We start from the raw sequence: 24,665 nt of genomic DNA, 5'->3' as shown, positions 1-24,665 counted from the left end.
GCTGTTTTCCCTTGAACTCCTCCTGAAGCAATATATTCAAGTCCATTTTGTCAAGGCCCAATGTGAGACACAGTGTGACATCTGGAGGGGGCTTGGATTGCAGACAACTGTCCTGGATAATCACGCTGCACCATGTATTTAAGCGCTGCACCCACACTTCCTAAACAGGGAAAGCTGGGCCCTTCTCAATGTGTTCTGGGAGTATCCCAGCCTCAAAGTTGATGATGGAAATGGGACATAGGAGTCAGGAGTTATTTTTATATTGCTTCTGTTACAGGTTCTTAACATCAGCCCTGATATCAGTTCCCCACATTGAACCCAGCGTATATGGGGTTAAAACTAAAACCCACCACCCGCTTTCCTGCTTCTCTAGCTCCACTCATATGTAAATACCTGTTTCTTTAAACTTGGACTCTTTGAACTTTACAACTAAATGGGAGTTACAAATTATTAAAAGCCCAGGTGGCCTGGAGTTGGAGGCACACTAAAGTTTAGCTAATCCTGTGTCCTTGAGTTTGCCAGGAAAGCCGCTGTCTCAAGAGTATCAAGGAGTGGAGGCTTCCCAGACCTCAATTCCTCGACTCCAGGCGCTCGAACCCGCCTCAAACAAGAAGACGAGACAACAGCGAAGGACGCCCACCTGCCATCCTCCTATCTCACCATCCCCCATGCCTTGCTGCAAGCAGCCTCTCAAGGCCAAACGCAGGCTGGTGGGAGAGCACCGAGCTGCAAAAGCTACATGTTCCCCCCTCCCCTACCCAAAACCCCAAATAAAAATCCCTACCCATTCCTCATGGGGAGCTAGCAATTTTTGAGGCATGAACCCTTGCTTTGCTCCCTGTGCCTGGCATAGTAAAAACCTTTCCTCTTCCACTCAAGACTCTGTTCTCGTTATTCAGATTGGCATTGGGTTCAGAGACCGAACTTTCGGTTACACTTCCCTCTATGCGTTTGTCTCCAAATACGTAGATTCACTTTTGATATGACTACTGTCTAGCCCCAAACCCCAACAACGGAGGAATGAAATGAGGACTAAGCAAATGTCTTCCAGACTCATTAATTCTGAGGTAACAAAGAGAAAGGAGCTTCCTTGTGATTGGACCAAGGTGCCGCCCAGTTTCCTATCTCAGAACTCCCTCAGGAAAAATCTCTTCCTGCCTTCGACGTAACTCTCTCTTCTCTGTCAGCTTCCAACTCCTCAGCTTCCTGCTGCTCCTCTTCAGCTTCTTCAGAGCTCCCTGGAGCTTCTCCAGTGAAAAGGAAATCATCAGAGTTAAGCTGTGAGCTTTCTCAACACCTGGATAAATGGAGAAGAAGTCAGGTTCATCTCAGAAGAGGCTGAAGTTCACAAAAATGAGACTGGCAGTTAGAATCTAGGATGTAGGCAAAAATCTGAGGGGGTGAATGTATTCTTTAACCCTGGGAGATGCAAGTATGAACCTTCATCAAGACTAGCCTGCATCTCTCTTTTCCTAGAAGATCCTGAAGCAAGGAAAATCCTTTCCTCTCATTGACACTTTTCTCACATCCAACCATGTTTCCAAAATCCCTTCTGCTCAGAGTGTAAATCAGATCTTATCTTGGGAACCAGCACTCCACTCACCTAAATTCTCTTTGCTGAGACTTCGTAGTCTAGGCTTGTTCTTGAAGCAAATGGGTGAAAGCACAGGAATGTCCTTCAAGCCGCAGAAGCTGAGCAAAGGGTATGGAAAGATTTCAGGACTGAGTTCTATGATGGTAAGGGTAATAAAGTAGGATTAAAAAATTTTCAATTTAGATACCATTGTGCCCTATCTTCCTCCACTTTGGGGCCTACCTGGATTCCATGACCACCGCCTCCGTGAATAATATTTGGTGACTATGTTGCTCCAGAGACAGTACACAAAGCCTGAAAAGGGCCTTCTCATCACCCTTGCAGAACTTATGGAGTTTTTCTCCATGGTGCTCACAGAGATCTCTCTTCTGCCACTTGTGTGGGCTCGTGTTGCCCTCCCTGACTCTCTCCACTATGGTGGCCAGGTGCAGATAAACCAGAGATTCCCAGGCTGGTATCTGCTTTGGCACACAGGACAGCTGCATTTCCCTCCTGGGAGCATCAATGACTCCTTGTTCTTTACAATGATGCAGGTTTGGCAGAAGCTGCAGCCACAGTCCAGGCTCAGAAGTTCTGTCAGGAGTTCCAGGCTGATGGAACAGGTCACCTCCTTCTGTAGATTTAGCCATGCTTACAAATCCTTTGCAATGCTCCCTTTGCTTCTTCCTGTCTTGACTTCTGAGGCTTTTCCTGTTCATAATCTCCTGTAGGGATGAAAATGTTAAAGGGGGAAGGATAAGAAAGGCAGCAGTAGAAAGGATATTGGTTGTGCAGAGATTTAGAACAGGATAAAACACTTTAGTCTTAGGTTATGTTGCTTGGCAAATTTCTCCTCATCAGAAGAATGATTTTAGTTTTTCTTCTCCTTCTAGAGGGAAGGACGAACCTAGGCCCTTCCTATCAAGAACCTTGTACAACACATCATTTGTTTACCTTTTCTTCCTCATCCTAAAAACACATGTTCCACGTTAGATACATTAAACCCACTGAGGCCCCTGGGCCTTTGCACTTGCTCTTCTCTCTACATGGAGTGATCCTACCCCTTATATTTGCATGACTCACTTTTTAAAAACAGTTTTATTGAGCTATATTTACATAAAATGTATTTATTTCAAGGGTACAATACAATAATTTCTATGCAATTTATGGAACTGTATAACTATCATCACAATTCCATTTTCCAGCATTTCTATCACTTGGAAATAAACCTATTGCCATTAGCAGTCCCTCCCATTCTGAAGCTGAGTTTCAGGCAACCAGTAATCACTTTTGTGTTTATATAAATTTAGCTTTTCCCATAAATTCACTAAAAAGAATCACAACACATGGTCTTTTGAGTCTGAATTGTTTCACTTGGCATAGGGCTATTGAGGCGCCTCTATCCTGCCTTTCTTTCCCTATGTCAAAATGCATCCTCAATGTTAAAGGCACAAAACCTACTGTTGCCTCAGAGAGTTTGCACTTACTTGTCACTGCATGAAAGGATTCTCCCCTGATGTCAGCATGACTCACTTCAAATTTCATTCAGTCTCCTTCTACATGTCCTCTTATCAGAAAGACTTGCTCTAACTCATCTGTAGCATAAATGCCGATACTCTCGCTTGGTGTACATTTTCCATATTTATCTTATTTTTACTACGGAATATCTAATGTCTTTCTTTAAACATCTACATCTTCCTCCTAAAAAGTCATCCATACATGGATCAGGCATGGTTTTATTCACTATCTATCTCAGTACCTAGAACAGTGCATCACATACTTGAACACAATGTTTGATGAATATGTAAAGCTATAATCTTTTCGTCTCTCCATAGATGATTAGATCTTTCTCATCACTTCTCATTTTTTCTTTCCATCAATTAGCAGTTCTCAATGTCTGAGAAGTATTTGCCTCCTAACATACCTGTCCCACACAGAGCCTTCTCCTGTGCTCAAACTTATTCCCCAGAGGCACCTACAGAAACTGCAAGGAACATAATATGGAAGTAATTTTATCACTAACAAGTATACAATGGTTACAATTTAGAAATCATTTTGACCTAATTATTCCTCATATAAAAATCCTTGACAAATAAGAGTACTCCCTTTCTTCAAATGTTTAAATAGAATCAAGTGACACAGATCATTCTATATACAGAAAACTGTCTATTATAATATGTAGAGTTGGGGTGAACATACTGAAAACAGTAAACAGTTAGCCGATTCTTAGGTAGTTAGTAACTAAAGATTTTTTTCGTTTTTGCAATTACCGATTATAACTTTTAGTTTTTCACCACCCCTTGTTAACTGTGCTGCTTAGGCAATATGCTATCTGATTCCAACTAGGTTCCTATAGACAACATCTCCCTGGTGCCTAGGTCATCCTGGTGATGAGTGTTTGAGCTGTTTTTCAGGAATTAGGACCCTCTTGTCCAGGTCAGGCCAGTTGAGACCACCAACACGTAAACTGGGCCTATGCAGATGCCCAGTAAGTGACCTTTGACATCAAGAGGCTAAAAATTCCACTGTCAGATCATACTAACACCATCATTTTGTGAACATGCACAAGAATGAAGAGGCAAGAATTTTGACCATGCTTCAGCAGATCATCAATTACCTCACCTCCAATCATCTATCTCTACACTACAGACCACCTTGTCCCCACCCAATAAATATCCTTGAGTCCCCATTTTCAAGGAGGTGCATTTGAGACTCGTTCTCCCACTTCTGTGCTTGCTGTATTGTGATTAAAACCCTGTCTGTGCTTCAATCTCATCATCTCAGTCAAAACGAAGATGGTCAAAATGAACCATCTTCGTCAAAAACGAAGCTTGTTTGGTAACAATTCCATCCCAAAGATCCTCCTTTAGATTTCTTTCCACAATTGCACATTTTTTAACAAAGACAAATAGAGGTAAAATTTGCAAGTTACTATATTCATATCCAATGCAATGGGCATGTAGAAATGCAGAGACCTGAGGAAACTCAGAAACACTTCAACTCCTCCCCATTCCTCCATGTTCAGCACTCCCTCTTCAATCACCCATTAGAGTCCAGCATTTAATCTGCCCCATGTTAAGGAACCTCTCTCCAAGCTCTCTAGCTCCCAGGTCAATCAGTTTCAAAGAAGTCATTTGGTAACAGAGGCCATCTTCACAAAGCTAGCCCTAGTCTCATCCCTTTTTCTCACGGTCAATTCCTCAGAAAATAATATAGCTCTCACTTTAAATGACAGTCTTTTACTCAGATTCCAGGAAAAGTTTCCCACTGGTCTTCCTGATATTGTCATTATTCTCAAAGAGTCTGCTCTTATCACTGTTCACACCAACAACCAGAATGATTTTTAAAAGTATACATCAATCTTGTCATTCCTCTGCTCTGATGAACATCATTCAGTGTAAGTTGGTCTTTATTGTGGTCTCCTTAGATGCAAATTTCACATCCACAGCTATTGCCTCATCCCAATCAGCCCATCTCCTTCTTTTCCTCAACCCACACTGACTGCTTTTATGTTCCTTAATTATGCTGGACAAAAATCCATCTTAAACCAGCGATTTCCTTGAAAACTCTGCTCAAAGTTCCTTTCCCACACTGAGACTTAACCTGAAATATATTTAAAATCCAAAGCATTTTCCCAGAGGACATAGATCCTTTGCCCCATTGCAGCCCTTTTTGTTTGTTTTTGCTGTTGTTTCTTTGTTGTACATTTGTACCATAGTGAGTTTCATCTTTTTGCATACTACATTATTATTTTATTCTTTGTTTATTTCTCTCTCCTGACCCAGAATATAATATTTTTTAGATATTTAATATTTATTTTACGTTCAGTAGATGTTAAAACAATTTTTTTCACCATAGCTGAATGCTTTATTTTTCTAAATTTAATCAAAAATATTAAAAATTAAAAAAAATTCATTTCTCTATGTTTATTGAACCCTGTAGTAACCACTGAGTAGACAATTAATGTATACCATCTATAGACCTTGTCCAGGTATAAGGCACAGACTCATGACCTCTGAAAGTGGGAGGAAAATAAAGTGCACATCAAAATAAACATAACGTAGAGGTCAATGAACAGATTGTTTAGAGGTGAGATTAAAATGGAATTCTTTCTGAGAAATGAACAACTCCTTGTCTCAGCTCTGTGCAAGGGAAAATTGAGTAAGTTCTTGAGGTAATAAGAAATGTAAAAGTGTCTCTAAGATGAAGAAGAAGAAGTTCTAAAGCAAGACCTCTCACCAGAGAGTCATGGGGCGTTACTGAAGTAAGAGTTATCCCTGGCACTCAGCAGAGAACAAAGTCCCTGTGCCTGGAGCTCGAGAGACACAAAAAACCACAGAGGATCTACAGATATGGGCAGCATCTGATCATCCAGCCTCTCTCATCATGCCAGCCAAAGGGCTGGTAATTTATCAGAAAGGTTGTGGACAGTTTCCTAGATGTTACGAGGATTAGAGGAAGAACGTGAGCTTCAAGAGAGTCATATCCCTGCCAGAGTCCCTAAGATCCCTTTCCCTCCAACATGAGTACACATAAGGTTTCTCGCCTCTGCTGGCTCTCACCAGGAGCTTGGGCTTTTAGGAAGAAGGAAAACAGGGCTCCATCTCACAGCCTTCTCTGGAGGAAAGGAGGAAGGTGTTCTCTACCTCTGAAATAAAAGACTATTCTGGCTCACCTTGGCAGAGTGGAAAGTCAAAACTACAGAACAGGAAGAATGTGAAGGTAACAGCCTGGAGAAATAATGGTTCCTCCAAGAAACAAACAAGTCTCTTTGCCTTCTTATAACTCATTTTTTAAAGGTCGCTCCTCCCCCTGACTCACTGCTTTCCTCTTCTGCAACTTTAGCAGAAAATCTATCAGCTGCCTCTTTTTGTTAATTCAGAGCAGCTTCGGAATCACAGCTAAACTCACTCAACACATTCAATCTGTTCCTCCCAAAGCCTGCCTCCTTTTGCCCTCACACAGTATCCTACACAACTTCAGGTGAAGTGAAGGAGTCTTGACTAGGTAGAGAACTGGTGCATGCATGGTCAAGATTCACTCACCAAACCAGAGGCCTGCTCTCCACAGAAAAGTTCCCCTACAGTAACTGGGTGAGAAATCAAAGTTAAATTCTTAAAATTTGAAGTGACAAAAAGGAAACAGAGCAGAAAATAACAATACAAGGCCTCTAGTCAAAACACCAGAGGAGGGTCATGCTTCAGTATATTCCAGGGCCTGTACCAGCTAGGCACCCAGTCACTACATTCTTATTCCTCTTTCAATTTACCCCAGCAAGAATATTTGAATAAGAAAGTGTGAATTACAATGATACATTCCACAGCTTGCCTGAATACTCAGAATTTCAGTTCAATCCTTCAGTTATTAATAAAGCTTATCCTATATTCAAATCCTAAGAAAGTCACTAGGGATAAAATAATGATCCAGAAAGGCTTGGCACCTGACCTCTTGTAACACAGAGTGTAATGAGGAAGATAGCCAGATATAAAGCGTTGTACATTTTAGCTAGAACAGTGATTATTTGTGACTGTCATTGTGAATAGTGAAAGTAAAATTTAAAAAAGATTCTTCAATGTAAGCTTATTGAGAAAGTATTTCCACACGTCAAAGAACCTTAGAAGTCCATTAATTAATTACCAATTTCTGCTCCTTTTTCAGGCAGGCCAGGAAAAGAAGGCTTCTAGAGACTAATCATAGTAAAACTGTATGAGCGCCATGTTACCCAACAACTAGGAAGCAAGTGAGAACATGGAGGTGAATGGACAGTGCTGTTCCACTACAATCTTTCACTGAGTAACACTCACACCTCCAAAATTTATCCACTTCCCCCTGCTTCCTTTGGGAAACACTTTTTAATCACCAATCAAATGCAGAACTGAAACATTACATATTTCCTACACATACTTTCATGTCCTATTATGTATTATATTCTCATGCTGACTGCATGTTCCAGATGTTGCAGCTACAAGATGGTGTAAGTGCAATAACATGGGTCCCTGACAGACAGGACAGCAAAGCATGTCAATCTTCACACATTAACTGATATGAGGCATGTGGGACACTGAGAGGTCGATGTTTTTCCAATTAAAGCACGTATATTTTTGTACTGTTTGTAACCCACAGAAGAGTAAGCTAATTTTGGCTCATAATCTCCTCTTGACTCACTTATATCTATGAGATAGGAACCGAAAATAACATAGACATCATTGCTGAGCCATATTGACAGCTTCAGTTTTTTAAATATGAATAAAATTTGTTGTAACAACAAATAAACATATGCTTCTCCAGTGCAATGTAATCCTTCACATTTTGTACAAATCACTTTCTTTTCCTTTAACATCTTTGTTATCACATAATACTGTCATAGAGTAACCCTCCTCATCCATACCTGAGCCTAACAACAGTAAGTTGTCTGAAGAAAGAAAGGTAGCATTTCTATGTTGTTCCTACGTGTCTCAGGTCCATAATAAAGTATTGTATATAGGGAGTGATATTGAAATAGAAAGACATGCAGTTATATAGCTATAGATATTTTAATTTCGTTGAACACACTGATGATAATCACAGTTATGTTCTATTATTGTTGTTGCAGTCAACATAATTGCTGCAATACATAATGGAATTCTGGTATCAGTTTTAGCATTTATATGAACTCCCTTGACAAATTTTTACCAACACATTTTCATATCTTCTCTGTTTTGTTCCTAAGATTGATTCAGATACTTACCACAATGCCTATTGTTTCATCTATCTATATCAACACACTCTAAACAAGATGCTTCCTGCATTCTTTGTGCTTTTTAGACTGTAAAGAGTAAGAGATTGTGGGCCTGAAGTGGGAGATCTTTCACTAGACTCCTTTCCAATAGGATATATAGGGACTGGAGGGAAACACAGAACCCTAAGGAGGATTTATTATTTCCTAATCCCACTGAACATAATGTGGAACATAGAAATGTGGTTAGCTCTGGGATAGACTTTGGTTAGTGGGAGAAGGAACATGGTTTCTTCAGGTTTCCTTTTGGCCCACATTTTCTTGTACCCTGACAACTTCTGATTTCTTCCCTGGTTTCTCTCCACCTTAAATCTAATGTCTCAGAAGAGGTTCCCAGAACATCGGTGGCACTCTCCCTGCCCTCCCATACTCTCTTGTGCATCTGATTCTCAACTACGTTTTCCAGATGAATTTTTTTATAATCTCTTCTAAGACAAGCTCAAAAACATCAGGTTCTCTTTGTACCTGCAATTTTCAAATTATAGCTTGATCCAAGGCTTTATAGGCCAAAGCTGCCCTATTTCAACCTACTCATAAATAGATACTGTGTACTGGGGCTTGAATTTTAGAAGAAAGAGTTCTTGGGTGCTAAAGAGAATGGATACATATCAGCCAGCATTTATATCCCCTACTACCAAACAAATCTCTTTCTTCACATTCCAGAAGCACTTGGACCTCATACAAACATCTCACAGAATGTGGAGGGAACTGATTAGTTCTCTGGGGCCCAGGGTCTGAGGACAGATGAGCAATTCAAAGTGAATAAAGACTATAGGCACACCTCACTTTATTGTGCTTCACAAAAAATAACACAGTTTGTTATTTTACAGCTTGAAGATTTGTGACAACCCTGCATCATGTAAGTTTTGTTGTGATATTTGCTTTACTGTGGTGGTCTGGAATTGAACCTGAATATCTCTGAGTTATGCCTGTAAAAGGATGGATATGAGATTTGTGGGAGGCATGAGAAAGGAAGAAGCATAGGAGAACAAAGAGATCCCTGGATAAGGCAACTCATCTCCTTTGTTCCTCACAATAAATTCCCCTTCCCCACCCTATGCATGTCACACAAACACATTCACACACATGATGACTCCACTCCCCTTCAGCTGTCAACAAGATTTACAGATCAAAAATAGATTATACCAAATGTCACATCTACTGTATTTCTCTGCCTTAACCACCAGACTCCATACTATCCTCTTCTCCTTTCTGAACTCTGAGAATAAAAATTCGGACAGCCACTTTGAAAGAAATCTGGCTGTTTACAATGACATTAAATATACATTGACCCTAAAACCCAATAAATCACCTTATTTTACTTACTCAAGATTAATGATCTGTTTCTATTTCTAGAGGGCTACATATGGGGATCCCAACAAGCTCTGCATAAGCAAATGCTACAGAAACAATTCTTGTCCCTTCTCACTGTGAGAAGTGAGATGGCATTTCTTCGTTCCTGAGCAGTGTCATAGTGTGTCAGCTCGTGGGAAAGAATGAGGCAGACCAAGAGAAACAAATGTTTGGCCTAAATAATTGTGGAGAAATCCCACAAAGTACTCTTGACTCTTCCTGTATTGCCATAAATAATAATTTTTTGAAGCTAGACAAATGGAGAAAAGATTTCCAATGAAATAATTACTGCAAAAATACAAAATAATATTAAATCAAATTTAATTAATATATTAAATGAAATAGGCTATTATTATAAAATGAGATGAGACAGCCAGGAAGATGATAAGAAAAATATTTTACAATGCTAAAATATTTATTTTACAATTAGATAAAATTCTCTAATATGTCTTTAATTAATTAAGCAGGTTATTCTATACTTGCTACAAACTTATCACTTAAAACAATGGCAAAAAATAATCAAGCTGGAGTGATTTGTTCCCTCTGTCTCTCCCTGCTAAGTCACAACTAAAATGACATTCCTTTTCCAATAGAGGATTCCCTACACAGCACTACAGGTCACTTGAGAGATCGACACAGCCATGAGTCTTTTGATGAGTGGACTGGATCCCCAGGAAGCCATGAAACTAGGTGAGTGGATTCCTCCTCCTCGCTGCTGGCAGTGGTCCAGGTCACAGGTCCTCACACAGAAGCTGGCACAACTCTAGGAGGAGGCAGGGGCAGCCTGGCCTGCATGCAAACACTCTTAGAGTTGTACCTCAGCCCACGGGAATGCTCACTATTACACTGTGGCTCCACCCATGGGAATATTCCCTACTGCACAGCAGCAGCTCAGCCCCCACAAAGGAGCCCCACCCACAAAGTGTAGCAGCTTCTCTGACCCACCCATGAGTGCAGAGCCAGCTTGTGAGAAAGAAAATGCCCTTCCCTTGCTGAGCACAGCTGTATCGCCTGCACAAGACTTGCCCACTGGCTGTGCAAAGAGGCCCTGCCTGTGTTTGTGTGCATGACCACCAAGTGTCTGCAGCCAGCCCATGCAAGTGCAGAGCAGCCTTACTGGCACAAAGTCCAGCAGATGGGGTGCGATCAGAAAACAAGGCTCCCACCCCTCCCTGCAGTGACAGCTGGACTCTGTAAACTGATACCACCACGAATGTGCCAGCAAAGATCAATTCATCAAACACTTTGAAGAACTACAGTAGCACTTCAGAGCAGAAGGGAAATGACAAGTGTCCAGAAATTAATGCTGAACTCACAGAAATTTACAATCTAAACACCAGAGAATTCAAAATAGTTGTTTTAAAGAAAATCAATGAGTTCCAAAAATCTCAGAAAGGCAATTCAATGAGCTCACAAATAAAGTTAATGAGCAGAAGGAATAATTCACAGAAGAGATTGAAGCTCAAAAAGAAAAGCACCAAACAGAAACTTTGTATATGAAGAACACAAGTAATGAGATAAAAATAATCTAGGGGCCAGCCCAGTGGCACAGCGGTTAAGTGAGCACATTCCGCTTTCATGGCCCGGGGTTCACTCATTTGGATCCTGGGTGAAGACATGGCACTGCTTGGCATGCCATGCTGTGGTAGGCATCCCACATATAAAGTAGAGAAAACTGGGCATATATCTTAACTCAGGGCCAGTCTTCCTGAGCAAAAAGAGGAGGATTGGCAGCAGTTAGTTCAGGGCTAATCTTCCTCAAATAATAATAATAATAATAATAATAATAATAAAACAATCCAGAAACCATAAAAAAAAATAGATCCGAACATATGGAGGATAGAATTAGTGAATTAGAGGACATAAATACAGAAATGCTTCAGGTGGAGGAGGAGAGAGAAATAACATATTTTAAAAAATGAAGAAAATCCTTTGAGGAATATAAAATTCAACTAATAAAAGAAATATGAGTATTATAGGTATTCCAGAGTGAGAAGAGAGGACAAAAGGAGGAGAGAGCTTGTTCAAAGAAATGATAGCTGAGAACTTGCCAAACCTCAGGAAAGAACTGGACTTACAAGGATGTGAAGCCAACAGAACTCCTAATTGCATCAATGAAAAAATCCCTTCTCCAAGGCATATAACAGTAAAACTGGTAAGTCCAATGACAAAGAAGAAATATTAAGGGCAGCAGGGCAGAAGAAAATAACCTACAAAATAACCCTTATCAGCATTTCAGTGGATTTCTCACAGGCTAGGAGAGAATGGAATGAAACATTCAAAATACTGAAAGACAAAATATTTTAGCCAGGAACACTCTATCCAGGAAAACTGTCCTTCAGATATAATGGAGAAATAAAAGCTTTCCCAGATAAACAAAAGTTGAGAGAGTTTATTGCCATTAGGCCTGCCTTACAAAAAATGTTGAAAGGAGCCCTCACATTTGAAACTAAAAAGCAAAGGTTTACAAAACCTTGAGCAAGGACATAAATAACAGACAGAATCAGAAAATTGCACCTCTCTATCAGAATAGGTTAGGAAACACAACTGTAACATAAAAGATAAAGAGAAGGAAAACATCAAAAATAAATTTAAACTTCAATTTAGTCACAAACTCATAATACAAAAAGGAATAATTTGTGACAATAATAACTCAAAAGATGTAAGAAGAAAGGGATGGGGGCTGGCCCGCTGGAGCAGCCATTAAGTTTGCACATTTCGCTTCTGCGGCCTGGGGTTCACTGGTTCTATGCATGTTTATTTTGCAGCACATGGGTTGGTTAAAAGCATCTGATATGGTCCTTTCCTATGGGGCTGCAAAGAGTCTTCTGTGTGGTGTTTATTCAATAAACAAAATCTCCAGATTATAGTCCATAATCTTTAAGGTCTTCATCAGGGAGCTTGCTGTGAAAGGAATCAGTTATCAACCTTTCATTTCCTTTAAGTGTCTCAATGAGATCTTGACAATAATGTAACATATCTCTTTTAAGGAAAATTGGTTCACACATTTCTTCATCTAATTGCATAGGCCGTCCAGTTATCATTTTAAAAGTAGGCAGCCAATGTTTACCAAAGAGTGTAGAACTAAGGTGGAGGAGCACTAATGGAAGAGCTTTTGGCTGTGAGAGATTAAATGCTTCTGAAAGTTTTGCTATTTGAGTTTTGGTTGTGCTGTTAGTTCTTTCCACCAATGATTGGGGATGGTAAGTGCAGTGGAAATGCTGTGTTGTTGGCCAAATTCCACAAATAGATTTAATTGTTTGTCCAATTAAATGAGCTCCTCAGTCACTGTGTAACTTGGTAGGAATTCCCCAAAAGGGAATTATCATTTCCAGTACTAATTAACCTACTGCTAAAGCCGCTGCTCTTCTCCAAGGACAGGCCTCAACACAATGTGAGAACATACAGACCATTACCAAGATACAGTTAGATCCTTGAGATGGTGGCATTTGAACAAAATCTAATTGTCGTACCTCAAAGAGTCCATTAGGAAGGAGAAGTGGCCTTGTGACCCAGGAAGTGGTTTCCCTGGATTACATTTTGGGCATATAATACAATGAGTATCGGCTTGATGAGTCACTGTGGGAGAAAGTTTCCAGAAGTATTGTTTTCCCCACAGTCATCTTTTCAGGTGCCCAATGGGTTAACTGATGTATGTGCTGGAGCAGTGGCAGCTGTCCTACAATAGGCACTATGGGCTTTTCCTCTGGCCTGAACCACATCTGTGAGACGGTGTCAAAAATTCCCCCTGTTAGTTGCCACATTTCTTTCTCTTCTTCTGTGGTGATTTCTTGAGCCTGTAGAAGGAAATCTTTTACTAGCTTAGCAGAGTTAATACGAAGTAGCTGGCATTCTTGAGACTGGACGGGACAAGTCTTCAAGGCTTTTTGCTTAGCAAGTGCATCAGCAAGTCAGTTTCCTTTAGCTTCCAAAGCATCATATTTGGAATTCCCTAGTATTTTAATAATTCCTAATAGCCTTGTTAACTGTATAGCATTTAATAATTCTGCAACCTGTTTCCCATCATTTATAAATTGGCCTGAAGAGGTTAAAAATCCTCATTACTTCCACAGCATTCTAAAGTCAAGTGTTACTCCAAAAGTGTAACCACTGTCAGTATAGATATTGCTAGCTGGTCTCTAGCCAAGTGACAAGTTCAAGCTAAAGCCATTAATTTGGCTTGCTGTGCTGATTTTATCTCTGGTAAATAAGAACTCTCAGTTATGTCCAATGAGGACATTACTACATATCTAGCCCGGTAATGTCCTTACTCATCCTTTAAATCAGACCCACCTATAAGGCAAATTAGATCAGCATTATCAATGAGAGATTCTTGCAAGCCATTCCTAGGAGCTAGAAGGTAATAATTAATAAAATGCAGCCATGGATATCTTCCTCCTGTGGTCCTGGAAGTAAAGTTGCAGTGTTAAGATTATTTCATCGGGCTAAGGTCATTTTAGGAACAGAGCAACAGAACTTCATAGGGGGCGAGTCAGCTTACAGAGGAATGTTGAATGTGATGAGAATTTAGGAGAGACTCCACTGAGTGAGCAGCATAGATGATTAATGGAGACCCCATCACTATTTCTTCAGTGGCCTTGCATAAAAGGGCTGCTGTTGAAATGGCTCTCAGACAAGGTGGAAGCTCTTTTGCTATGAATCTAATTGCTGCCTATAACACCTTATAGGTCAGTGTTGATCTCAGTGTTTTCGAGTTAATGTATCTAAAGCATTTCCTTTATCTTCGTGCATGAAGAGGAAAAACAGCAAGCAGTAATTAAGGTGTCCTAAGGCAGGTACCTGAGTGAAAATAGACTTTAAAGTAGTTACTGTTTTCTCTCCTTCTGATGTCCATTCAATTAAATCAGGGTGGTGAGATTTTGTAATGTATACAAAGGTTGGGAAATAAGTGAAAATTTAGGTACCCAGTTCCTGCGATATCTGGTTAGTCCTAGGAATCCCCTTATTTTTATTATTTGTTTTTTTGTCTTAGGGAGAGAAAAAGCAGAGATTTCTTTAATCCTTTCATAATCAATCAATAGTCCAACTTAGATATTGCGTCCTAGATAATTTACAATAGGCAAACAAAATTGAAGTTTATCCTTGGACTCTTAATGCCCCTTAGATGCGAATTGTTGTAACAAATAAATCACATCATTCTGAGAGTCCAGCTTAGTCTTTGAACACGAAAGCAAATCATCCACATATTAAATTAAAGTAGAGTTGTTACACAAATCTACATTAGCTCTATCAGCCTTGAGTAGCTTGGAAAAGCAAGTAGGGCTTTCAATATAGCCCTGTGGTATAACTGTGTGGGTATATTGTCATTCTTCCCACGTGAAGGCACAAAAATATTGACTATTCTTTTCCACAGGAATAATAAAGAAGGGACTTCATAATTCAACTACTGAGAAATAGCAGCTGTCCGTGGGAATGGCTGAGAACCAAGGGTGTGGATTTGGAACCACAGGATATCTGGGAATCACAACATTATTTATAGCTCTCAGCTCTTGAACAAATCTATAGCCTTTACCATTCAGCATTTTTACAGGTGAGATAGACGTATTACAAGGACTAGTATAAGGAATTATAAACCTTTTTTCAAGAAATTCCTGAATGATAGACCTTATTCCATTTAATGCCTCTAGTTTAAGTTGATATATATTGCCAAATATCAGGTAGAGGCTTAGAGTTGACAACAGTCATCTTAATAGTAGGGGCTGATGTAATTTTTTCAATATCTTGAAGAAGATGATGACTGTAATTCTCCAGGTACTTGTAATAATAGGTCATCAGTTTCCTCTTCTATTTGAGTCATTGATTTTACAAGCATCAACTACCTAGTAACTACATTCTGGTCAGCATCCTGATTTTCTAAGTCTAGAAGCATTTGGCCCTTTCATGAAAAGGAAATATGGGCATTCTGTGCTTCTACAAGATCTCCTCCTATCAAATGAATTAGAACACATTTTACCAGGAGAAATACATGTTTTCCTGTGATGGTTCCTAGTTGAAAACTTATTGGGTCCAATTTAAAAACTTGAATTGGTAAATCTGAAATTTTTACCATTTGAATTGTCTATTTACTCCAAGGGAGAGGGCAATGAATAAGAATAGAGTTAAGAACAGATCATTCAGCCCTGGTATCTACAAGGGCCTTTTAAGTTTCCTCTCTGATAGTTATTTCAATTTCCTCTAAGTTATTAGTGAGGAAGAGGGGAAATGCCTCTCATAACCCTGGGAGCACTCCTATTTCTGTTTATTGCTGCTGCACTCCAAATCCCGTTTGAGCTTACAGCAGTCTCATTTGCAATGACCAGGCTTTTTGCAACAGCAACAAGTGCAGTCATTCTATTTCTGGTTATTTTTTTAAAGGATGGTTTTCATTGGATCATTAAGCTGTTATATTTGTAAACTCATAACCTTAGTGACGTTTTATTTCTTTTGTAAGGTTTTAGACAGCTTATCTGCAATAGTGACAAGAGCACTATTGTGTAGAAAAGTTCAATCCAAGAATCCAATTCATGTCTTTTAATTAACTTTGTCAATTCTTCATCTAATTCTTCTAAGCAGATTGAATTTAAAGTTGGATCGTTTTGATGATCCTGAAAACTTTTAGAAGCCATTTCAGAGTATTGTGTGAAGGTTTTCTCAAGCCTTTCAAAATTATCAAAGATAGATTTTTCCAGTCTCTGCTACACTGATGGACTTTAGTCCAGTGTATTCTCCAGGGAAAAATCACAAGAATGGCTCTATGTAAGTCCTGAGCCATATCTCTACAATTCTTGTGGTCATCAGGCTCAAATTCATGAAAATCCTCCACGGTATTTTTCCAATCTGCCTCTTTTATCCTTTCCTTTGCTTTGTTTGTACACACCAACAAATGCACAAGCTGATATAAATCTGAATACCCTGGTGCACATGTCCTAACAATTAAATCAAATGCTCCAGCAAACCCTAAAGGATTTGCAAAGGGTCTGGGAAATCCTTCATTGAATTTCTAAGTTCATTTCAAGTCCAGGGAGTATACACAAGCAACCAATTTCTCCTTAAAGAGAGCCAGCTTAACTTTAGGACTCTCAGTATTTGCTCCTTGAGAGTTACTCATTGTTTCCTCTAGAGGTGGAGGAGGAGGAGGATATAAAGTGGCCAGGTCGGGGTACAGAAGTTCAGAAAGGAAACAATATAAAGGCGCTAAGGGAGAACAGGAAGATGTGCTCCGAAGTGCCAAAACCAGAAGCAGAGGAGGTGGGAGATACGAAGAGGTGCAATACCAATTGTAATAGGCGTCTCATTCTTTTGTTTTAATTTTACAGCTGACTTTTTCAACTTGTATGCAAATACACAAGTTTTAACAGGTCGAACCTTCCCCACTTCGGCTTTTTAAGACCTAAGTCATCCTTAGTTAATTCTTCCCATTTTGTCAAGTACTTGCAAGCATTGTTCCCATACACATTGTACATGAAACCAGCTGAAGTTCCAGGGTGTGGTTGTCTATCTGGAAGCTGGTCAGCTTTAGAAGCATGATTTTCAGTTTTCTCATAGTTTTTCTTCTTTGTTGTAAAGTCTGAACAATTTCTCAGGACAGTATAATAGGTCAGAAATGTGGTGTTTGTGAGTGTTACTCTCTAACGAAAGGTCATAAGCAATCTGTTATGTGCCTCGATTTCTCCCGCTAGCAATCTAACACTGCCGTGGGGGCTTGGAGTGCTAGAAGACTACTCCTCATTTACCCATCCTTGGATGAGTCTTTAATTATTTAGTGTGGAATGGAGTTCCCTTTAGGACAACTATTCATCACAAGGATTGATCCTCCAACACTTCCACAAGGTTCTCAGTCACCTGAAAATGCCTTTCAGCTGGAAGAAGTTGGCGTCCCTTCTCTTCACAGCTGAACAAGTTCAGATTCTCATTTCTCTATTACACAGTTTGCTCAGGCTTTATACACACAATTCTTTGCAATTTAAGGCCAAATTAAAAGGACAATGAATTCAGTTCATTCCAAAGTTTCACCTAGGTTCCTCTGGCCTAGGAAATTACTGCTAGGTTCCTCTTACCTAAGAAATGTACCGGTACCACTCAAATTTTCTAGTATTAAGACCTAAAAGATAAACTCTTGGACCTTAGTCTAAAAATGAGGAGATCTGGGGTTGCAGGAGAACTCACTAGGATCAGCTGAAGAATTCAGTGAATCAAGGGGAGTTCAATTGGCCCCTTTGGTACAAAGCACTGGTTCAATGTAGATTCCAGGTGGTCTCCAGTGGGTTTCTATGAAATCCTGCCATGACTACACCAAGAAATGATCAATGCAAATACTCCATAATCAATCTATAAAGCAAACTGTGGTGAGTCTATTATGATCCAATCCTAAGGACCGTATAGCCTGGGAGAGAACATCCACTAAGGAAGGAAGCACTCGGAAGAAGTGAGGTGTACAGAGTGGTTATATACCATCTTTGAACAAGGAATATACTTCTCATATGAGAGGAATATCTCTTTTACTACAGTCATGAGATGCTTTGATAGCACAGCAGGTCAATGGTCAATGAGATGAGCACAGGTCAGAAATTAATCCTTAGTTTCTGACTGGAAAGAATTACCCCTAAAGAAATGTTGATATGGAGGGAGATAACAGTCCTATGTTTAAGACATCATTCTTAGCTTTGAGACATTGTAAATGTTTAAAGGAGATATACAATACATGCTGAATGGGCAGCATCAGGCCTTTCTGGAAAATCGGGGTCGGGATGAATTAGTTCTAAACCAAATGCCTTCCTCATATATGCCAATATATCATATTGCTTTTCACTTTTGATCATTTGTTGTGCAGCAATGGAAAATGGATATACCTTTTATCTAGTATATTGAGTTAAAGAGGCCATAATAATTGTAGAAGAAGATGATGAGAATGAAGTTATTTTTACAATAATGTAATATTTATTTTATAATTGGAAAGAAAAAATTGTAAAGACTGTGATTCTATATTCAAATTATTTTATTTCTTGAAATGAAGCAAAGCTAATTATCTTAAAATGAATGAATATGCTTTCTTAAAATCATTTATTTCAAGTCAGAAAGGAAGCCAAGAAAAAACTTGAATAGACACCACCTTGAGTCAGTGCTTATGTGCTGGAAGATATCAGAAGTTATTACAAATCTACTATAATAATTCCCACAATATCCCCATCAGGTAAGTTTTATTATTTTTATTTATTTTATAAATGAGAAATTGAATTCCATTGAAAGTAGTTAATTTGATAAGGACAACTAAGTGGTTATAACATTATACAAAATTTGGTCTACTTTCCTGTTGCGGCCTTTTAACCATCTTATTACAATGTTCACCCTCTACACTGAAGAGAAGAGATATTCTCTTCATGTCATCTGCAGTAGCATGCTAGTCCTAAAGTAGCTCAGCATAATATTATCACTTTTATGTCTTCTCCCATCTCATGTATGGCTACAAGAATTGAGCATATCAACTTACATTTCCTGGCACCTAAGGTTTCTCTTAATATGTCCCAGGCCTCTCCTGCAGGTCAACATTTCCTGGCAGTCACTTCTGCCCCACATCTTTGAGAGTCAGGCTGCTGTCTTCACTGAGGTGTGGTACAGAAGAGACAGCTCAGGTGCTGGAGTGACATACACTTGGTAGTAATTCTGCCTCATTCATCAGCCTTGGGGCCACAGGGAGAAATTCTAACAGTTGCTGAACTCTTTTAACCTCCTGATATAAACTTCTCCCTCTTATGATGTTTGTAAAGACCAACCAGGAGAATGCTAACGTATATACATATATTTATACAAATGATTACATATATAACTATATGTGTGTATATATGTATATATGAGTGTGTGTGTGTGTGTGTGTGTGTGTGTGTGTATACAATTAGAGAGTGAGAGAGAGGTACAGATATTTACATTGATCCCAAGCAAGGCACTTTCATTTTCATCCAGCATGACCAAGGTACACATCCTTTTCTAAAGTGCCACGTATGTTTTTTTTTCAGTCAATGTTTAAATATAGTAATACTCGTTATGTTTGAAGAGTCAGCAATGCACAAAGAAAAAACCTTCAGTGATGTTTACACACAGAGTAAATATGGGCTTTAAATGTGCAGTGCAGAAGGAGTGGTGAATTCAGAGTTAACAGTTAATTTCTTTTTAACTAAAAGAAAAATCCTTGTTATAAAATACACAAAGCATATAAAAGTATTTCTCTGAATGCATAGAGTAAGACTTTAAACTCAGCTACCAGCAACTGTGCAGTCTTATCCCACTGCGATAGGCAGGAGTCAGTCGACCATAGAGGACTTTATAAAGGTAGGAGAGACCAGTGTTGGCCCGTCTCTCCCTGGAGATGCCAGCCCCTTGTTAGCCTGTTTCCAAGCCCAGGAAATGCCTGGAGCTGTTCCTATACAGGCAACCTCCCAGCCAGGGGCCTCCACTGCTTCTGAGAATTTTCATTGCTCTGGATGGCTGGAAGAGTTTTAACCTTAACGATTTAGACATAAATTAATACTGAATTTATTTATTCGAGGATAGAACTAACCTTAATTATATCAATAAATGTAACTTTTTCCAAAGCGAAGGGAAAAAAATGTTAGAATATCTAGCTAAACTAGCTACTGAGTGGTTGAAAGACCAGTGAGCTTTCTTCTTTAAAGCGCTTTGGAGTTAGGGGTTAATAAGTCAACTTTACTCTGCTGTGCAAACACTGTATGAGGGGGAATAACTCATCCTCAGTCACTCGTGGAATATAATTAAGTCACTGAACAGAGTGACTCTGTGAAGTTGGCCTTGAACTCACCTCAACATCAGCTCTGTATTTAGGCGGAGCAGGAGGCCATTATCTTAGCACAACATTCTCGTTCACTGACATCTTCTGCATCTTCTCTTTCAGTCCTAGTGTCCCAATAAACTTAACCACTTAGGAAGTTAAGCTTCTCTGGAAAATGTCAGCACTATTGGGAAAAATCGTCTTAAGACAGTAGGGATGCTCTTCAACGGCCCACCTCAAATGGCTGGTCTCCTGTTTGTCTGAGTGGGTTAATTCTTATTTCCAAAGATAAGCTGTTTATTTCAACAAAAGAGTGGGTTTCTGTTAACATTAAAGACATTGAAAGAAGAAAAAGAATTCTTGAATGCATTCTTAGAAAAAAACTCTTATGCTATGCTCAAGAGTTCAGTGAGGTGTTTGTTTTTCCAAAACAAGGCCTGGTGAACTCACAGTTGCCTGTGTTTAAGTGGATTGGTGTGGTAGTGGGGGATCACTAAGATGAAATTATTTGTTTACAACAGCAAAAGATTTCAGAATTGTGTAAAAATCCCAATAATTTCACAATGAGCTTTATCTTTGACCTAAAAATAAAGACACTCACATCTTTAGCTCAGTTTCTCACAATAACCTTTAAAATAGCAACACAGTCTGTCTCAAAAATTGCTTTTCATTTCTAGTAGAAAATGAAAGTGGAGAACACTGAAGGGCAATGTTTATTCTCTTAGCATATGGTGCAATTAAGCACACAGATGACTGGAATCATTCAGAGTTTAAAAAAAAAAAAAAACTGAAGGCTGTTTCAGAAATTGTGAGAGATTTCTCTAGAGACCACTAAGTGGAGGTAATGCAGAGATGACTGTCTAGGCCTTGGCAGACTAGAGTCAGAAAAGCAGGCATGAGTATTGACAAGGGGAAAAGTGGAAGACGGAAAGCTTTTTCGGTTTACAGCATATTTGAAATTAGGTAACTATATTCTTAAATATGTTAACTCCTGTAACATTCATAACTACATTCTGTGAAATTTAACAGCGACAAGTCACACTAAAATCCCCTTGTCCAGTACCGGTGCTTTCCCTAGTTCTTTTCTCTAGTTAGGTCGCATTTCAGCAGAGTTGAGAGAATCAACATCAAGAAAAGCAGATCCGCATCTGGCCCTTCGGGTGCACTGTCAACAGCAGTATCTAGAAACAGCCTCCACTCTGTCTCAGCTCCAGCTTGCACAACTCTCTTTCATTCTGCAAGTAAAAGACACTGCATATAGAACCACTGGCTTCTGCCTCTCCAGACCGATTCTCAGCTGTCCATAGCTTCAAGCAACAGGTTCCCTGTGCATGAAGAGGTTTGGACGTGTGCCACATGCTTCTTGGGGGCCAAGGGCTTCCTACTTTGGCAGGGGCTCTGCTAAGCATCCAAGGCATTTATATCAGTAGCTAGTCCTTGGCCCAGAGGTGACACACACTGTCACAATACTCACTGATAAAAGTCGCTGCAGGACTAATGAGTGAGTTTTGAAGCTCTTTTGTTGTAGCAAGAGTTTTCAGTCAGTGTAGATGCAGCATTTCTGAACAGAAAATTATTTTCACTTACCATTAGAACCTGTCCCATGGGAAATCTTGGAGTTGAGAGACATCTTCGTCCTTTCTTATCAGCGTATGGGATAAATTCCTGCTATTTTTCACTTAATCTGGACTAACACTCAGCTCCAAGCAACTCATTCCAAGCAGTTCTTGGAGGGTGAACTCCAGTCAGTCCTGTTCAATTTCAATGAAATCACTTTCTCTAGTAGATGGGTTCTGAATCCTCACCTGGAATACCAGCTTTTGCTTATTAAGTGGAAATGCTCCAGTGAAGACAAATGGATAGAATGCTGGCAATGATCTTTTACACATCCCATTTTGAGGCTCCAGAGACACTGGTGCTTGCACAGGACAGAAGAGAACAGTGAGTGACTCTCATTCCATGGTGGCTGACAAACAGGACCTAGTTTTGTGCTTTCTCATGTTCTGAGCATGGCAGAGAGGAGAGGCATCCCAGTTAGGAACAAGTGCCAAGAGGTGTGGTCTCATGGAAAGGCTCCTAGCAGGGGCAAGTTCCCCAGGGGGCAGTAATGGAGGTGAACCCTCCACAGGTGTGATTCACAAGGTTTGGAGAGGCCTCCATTCTGCAACTTGCCTGAATTCTCTGCTGTGCGGCTATAGACAAATGGAAAGAATGGTTTGGCCAAATAGTTGAGAACAAAGGGCCGGTCTCACTCCTTCTTCAGCTAGGGTAGGTTTTTGTCTTCACATCATCCTCTTCCACTCCTATAATCTCATTGATTCCTCTCCTTGATGTTACTTAAACTGGCATTTCTCCTTTTGTGGTAATATTCACTTTGTCAGATCCTAACTTTGATAATTGACTCCCTGGCTATGATTGTGTTTACCTGACCAGTATAAACAGACCAGCTGTTGACCTCATTTGGGGAATTCACATTCACTTCACTCTCCACTAGTATCTGCTCCTCTCAAGTGTCCCCCTAGGTGCAGCCACCCACCACTCCCCTGCTACTCTTGGTCCACAGGCCCAAGCCTTCTCCAGTCTTGCAAATCTTGATTCAAATTTTGTATAGTGGCATACCCTTCCTTAAGTTATAATGCATAATTCCATAAAAAGAATTCATATTTTTCCTATCAAAAGTATTTCTATTCTTTATCATAATTCAAAAATGATTTCTTTTTTTAAAAAAGAAGAAAAGTGCTTAAGGTAGTACATACTCTGTTAAACCCAGGTGTTTCACCACAAGGACAAGCACGGATTGCCCAAGGGCTGTCCCTCACAAGGACAGCCTAGACATGACCCTCTCTATAGAATGGATCATGCTAACTTATGCTGTCTGCATTGAGGTTTTGGAATGTGAAAAATGAGACCTCACTAGAGCCAATTATCATTTTATTGAAGAAAAAACAAACCAAAATAAAACTTTTCCTCAGGACATTAATGTAGCTTACACTTTCTCAGTGATAATAACAAATATTTATTCCCACAACTAAGACTCTTAGAAAAGAACTTTACATTTAATGTAATATACGTTCTCAAAGTTATCCTAGGAATTACGTACAATCTTTCACATCAATTTTTATTTTAAGAAAATAATTCCAAGACATGTTAAGTAGCTCATTCCAGATTAAACAACTTGCAAGCAAAGAGACTGAGCGCCAAATATCTATCCTTGGTAAATATTTTATTTACGTACTTCTTGCTTTCCCTCTGTGATAAACATGGGGAGCCATTGCTAAAAGCAACAGACTCTTAAGGATTCATTGTTTAGGGACAGATTCCATGAACTCTCCTAGATAACATGGACAGGGCTGACAAGCATTCCTTTGCTAATTTGTTAAGCAGCAGAGGGAATGAGGGAGAAAACAAATGTCAGATGAGTAACAGCAATACTATTCTTTCTATGGGAGGGATTAGATGTGTTTCCCTTGGAAATACAAGGAAAAAAGTATTCTCTCCTAATGGAAAAAAGATATTAGGAAGAAAATTTCAAGCTTTCACTTTATGGTAAGGAAGTGTACAGACTTTTATGCATTGAATTGTGTTCCCTCAAATTCATATGTTGTAGTCCTGACCCCTAATACTTCAGAATGTGGCCTAATTTGGAGATGGGGTTGTTATAGAGGTAACTAAATTAAAATCCTGTTATCAAGATGAGTCCCATTCCAGGATGTCCAGTGTCCGTATAAAAAAGGAATTTAGGGGCTGGCCCCATGGCATAGTGGTTAAGTTTGCGTGGTCTGCTTTGTCAGCCTGGGGTTTGCAGATTCGGATCCCGGGTGCAGACTTAGAAGCACTTGCTAAGCCATGACGTGGTGGCATCCCACATAAAGCAGAGGAGGACTGGCACAGATGTCAGATCAGCGACCATCTTCCTCAAGCAAAAAGAGGAAGATTGGCAACAGATGTTAGCTCTTTGCCAATCTTCCTTACACACACAGAAAATAAACAAACAGAAAGTAAATTTAGACACAGAGCCATGCACAGTGTGAAGATGATGTGAAGGGACACAGGGAGAAGACAGTCATCTACAAGCCAGAGAGAGAAACCACAAACAGATCCTTTCATTACAGCACTCAGAAAGATCCAACTGTACTGACATCTCGATTTTGGACTTTTAGCCTTCAGAACCAGGAGAAAATAAA

At 39.6% G+C, this 24,665-nt stretch overlaps 1 pseudogene; it reads right to left on the bottom strand.

Moving 5' to 3' along the window:
* Nucleotides 1-18,749: 18,749 nt before the first annotated feature.
* LOC106830183 (ankyrin repeat domain-containing protein 40 pseudogene) lies at nucleotides 18,750-24,622 on the bottom strand (annotated as a pseudogene).
* Between the last annotated feature and the right edge of the window lie 43 nt (nucleotides 24,623-24,665).

The sequence above is a fragment of the Equus asinus genome, chromosome 20 (assembly GCF_041296235.1).
Source record: "Equus asinus isolate D_3611 breed Donkey chromosome 20, EquAss-T2T_v2, whole genome shotgun sequence".
Lineage (NCBI taxonomy): Eukaryota > Metazoa > Chordata > Mammalia > Perissodactyla > Equidae > Equus > Equus asinus.
This window is presented reverse-complemented; position numbering and strand designations above follow the sequence as displayed.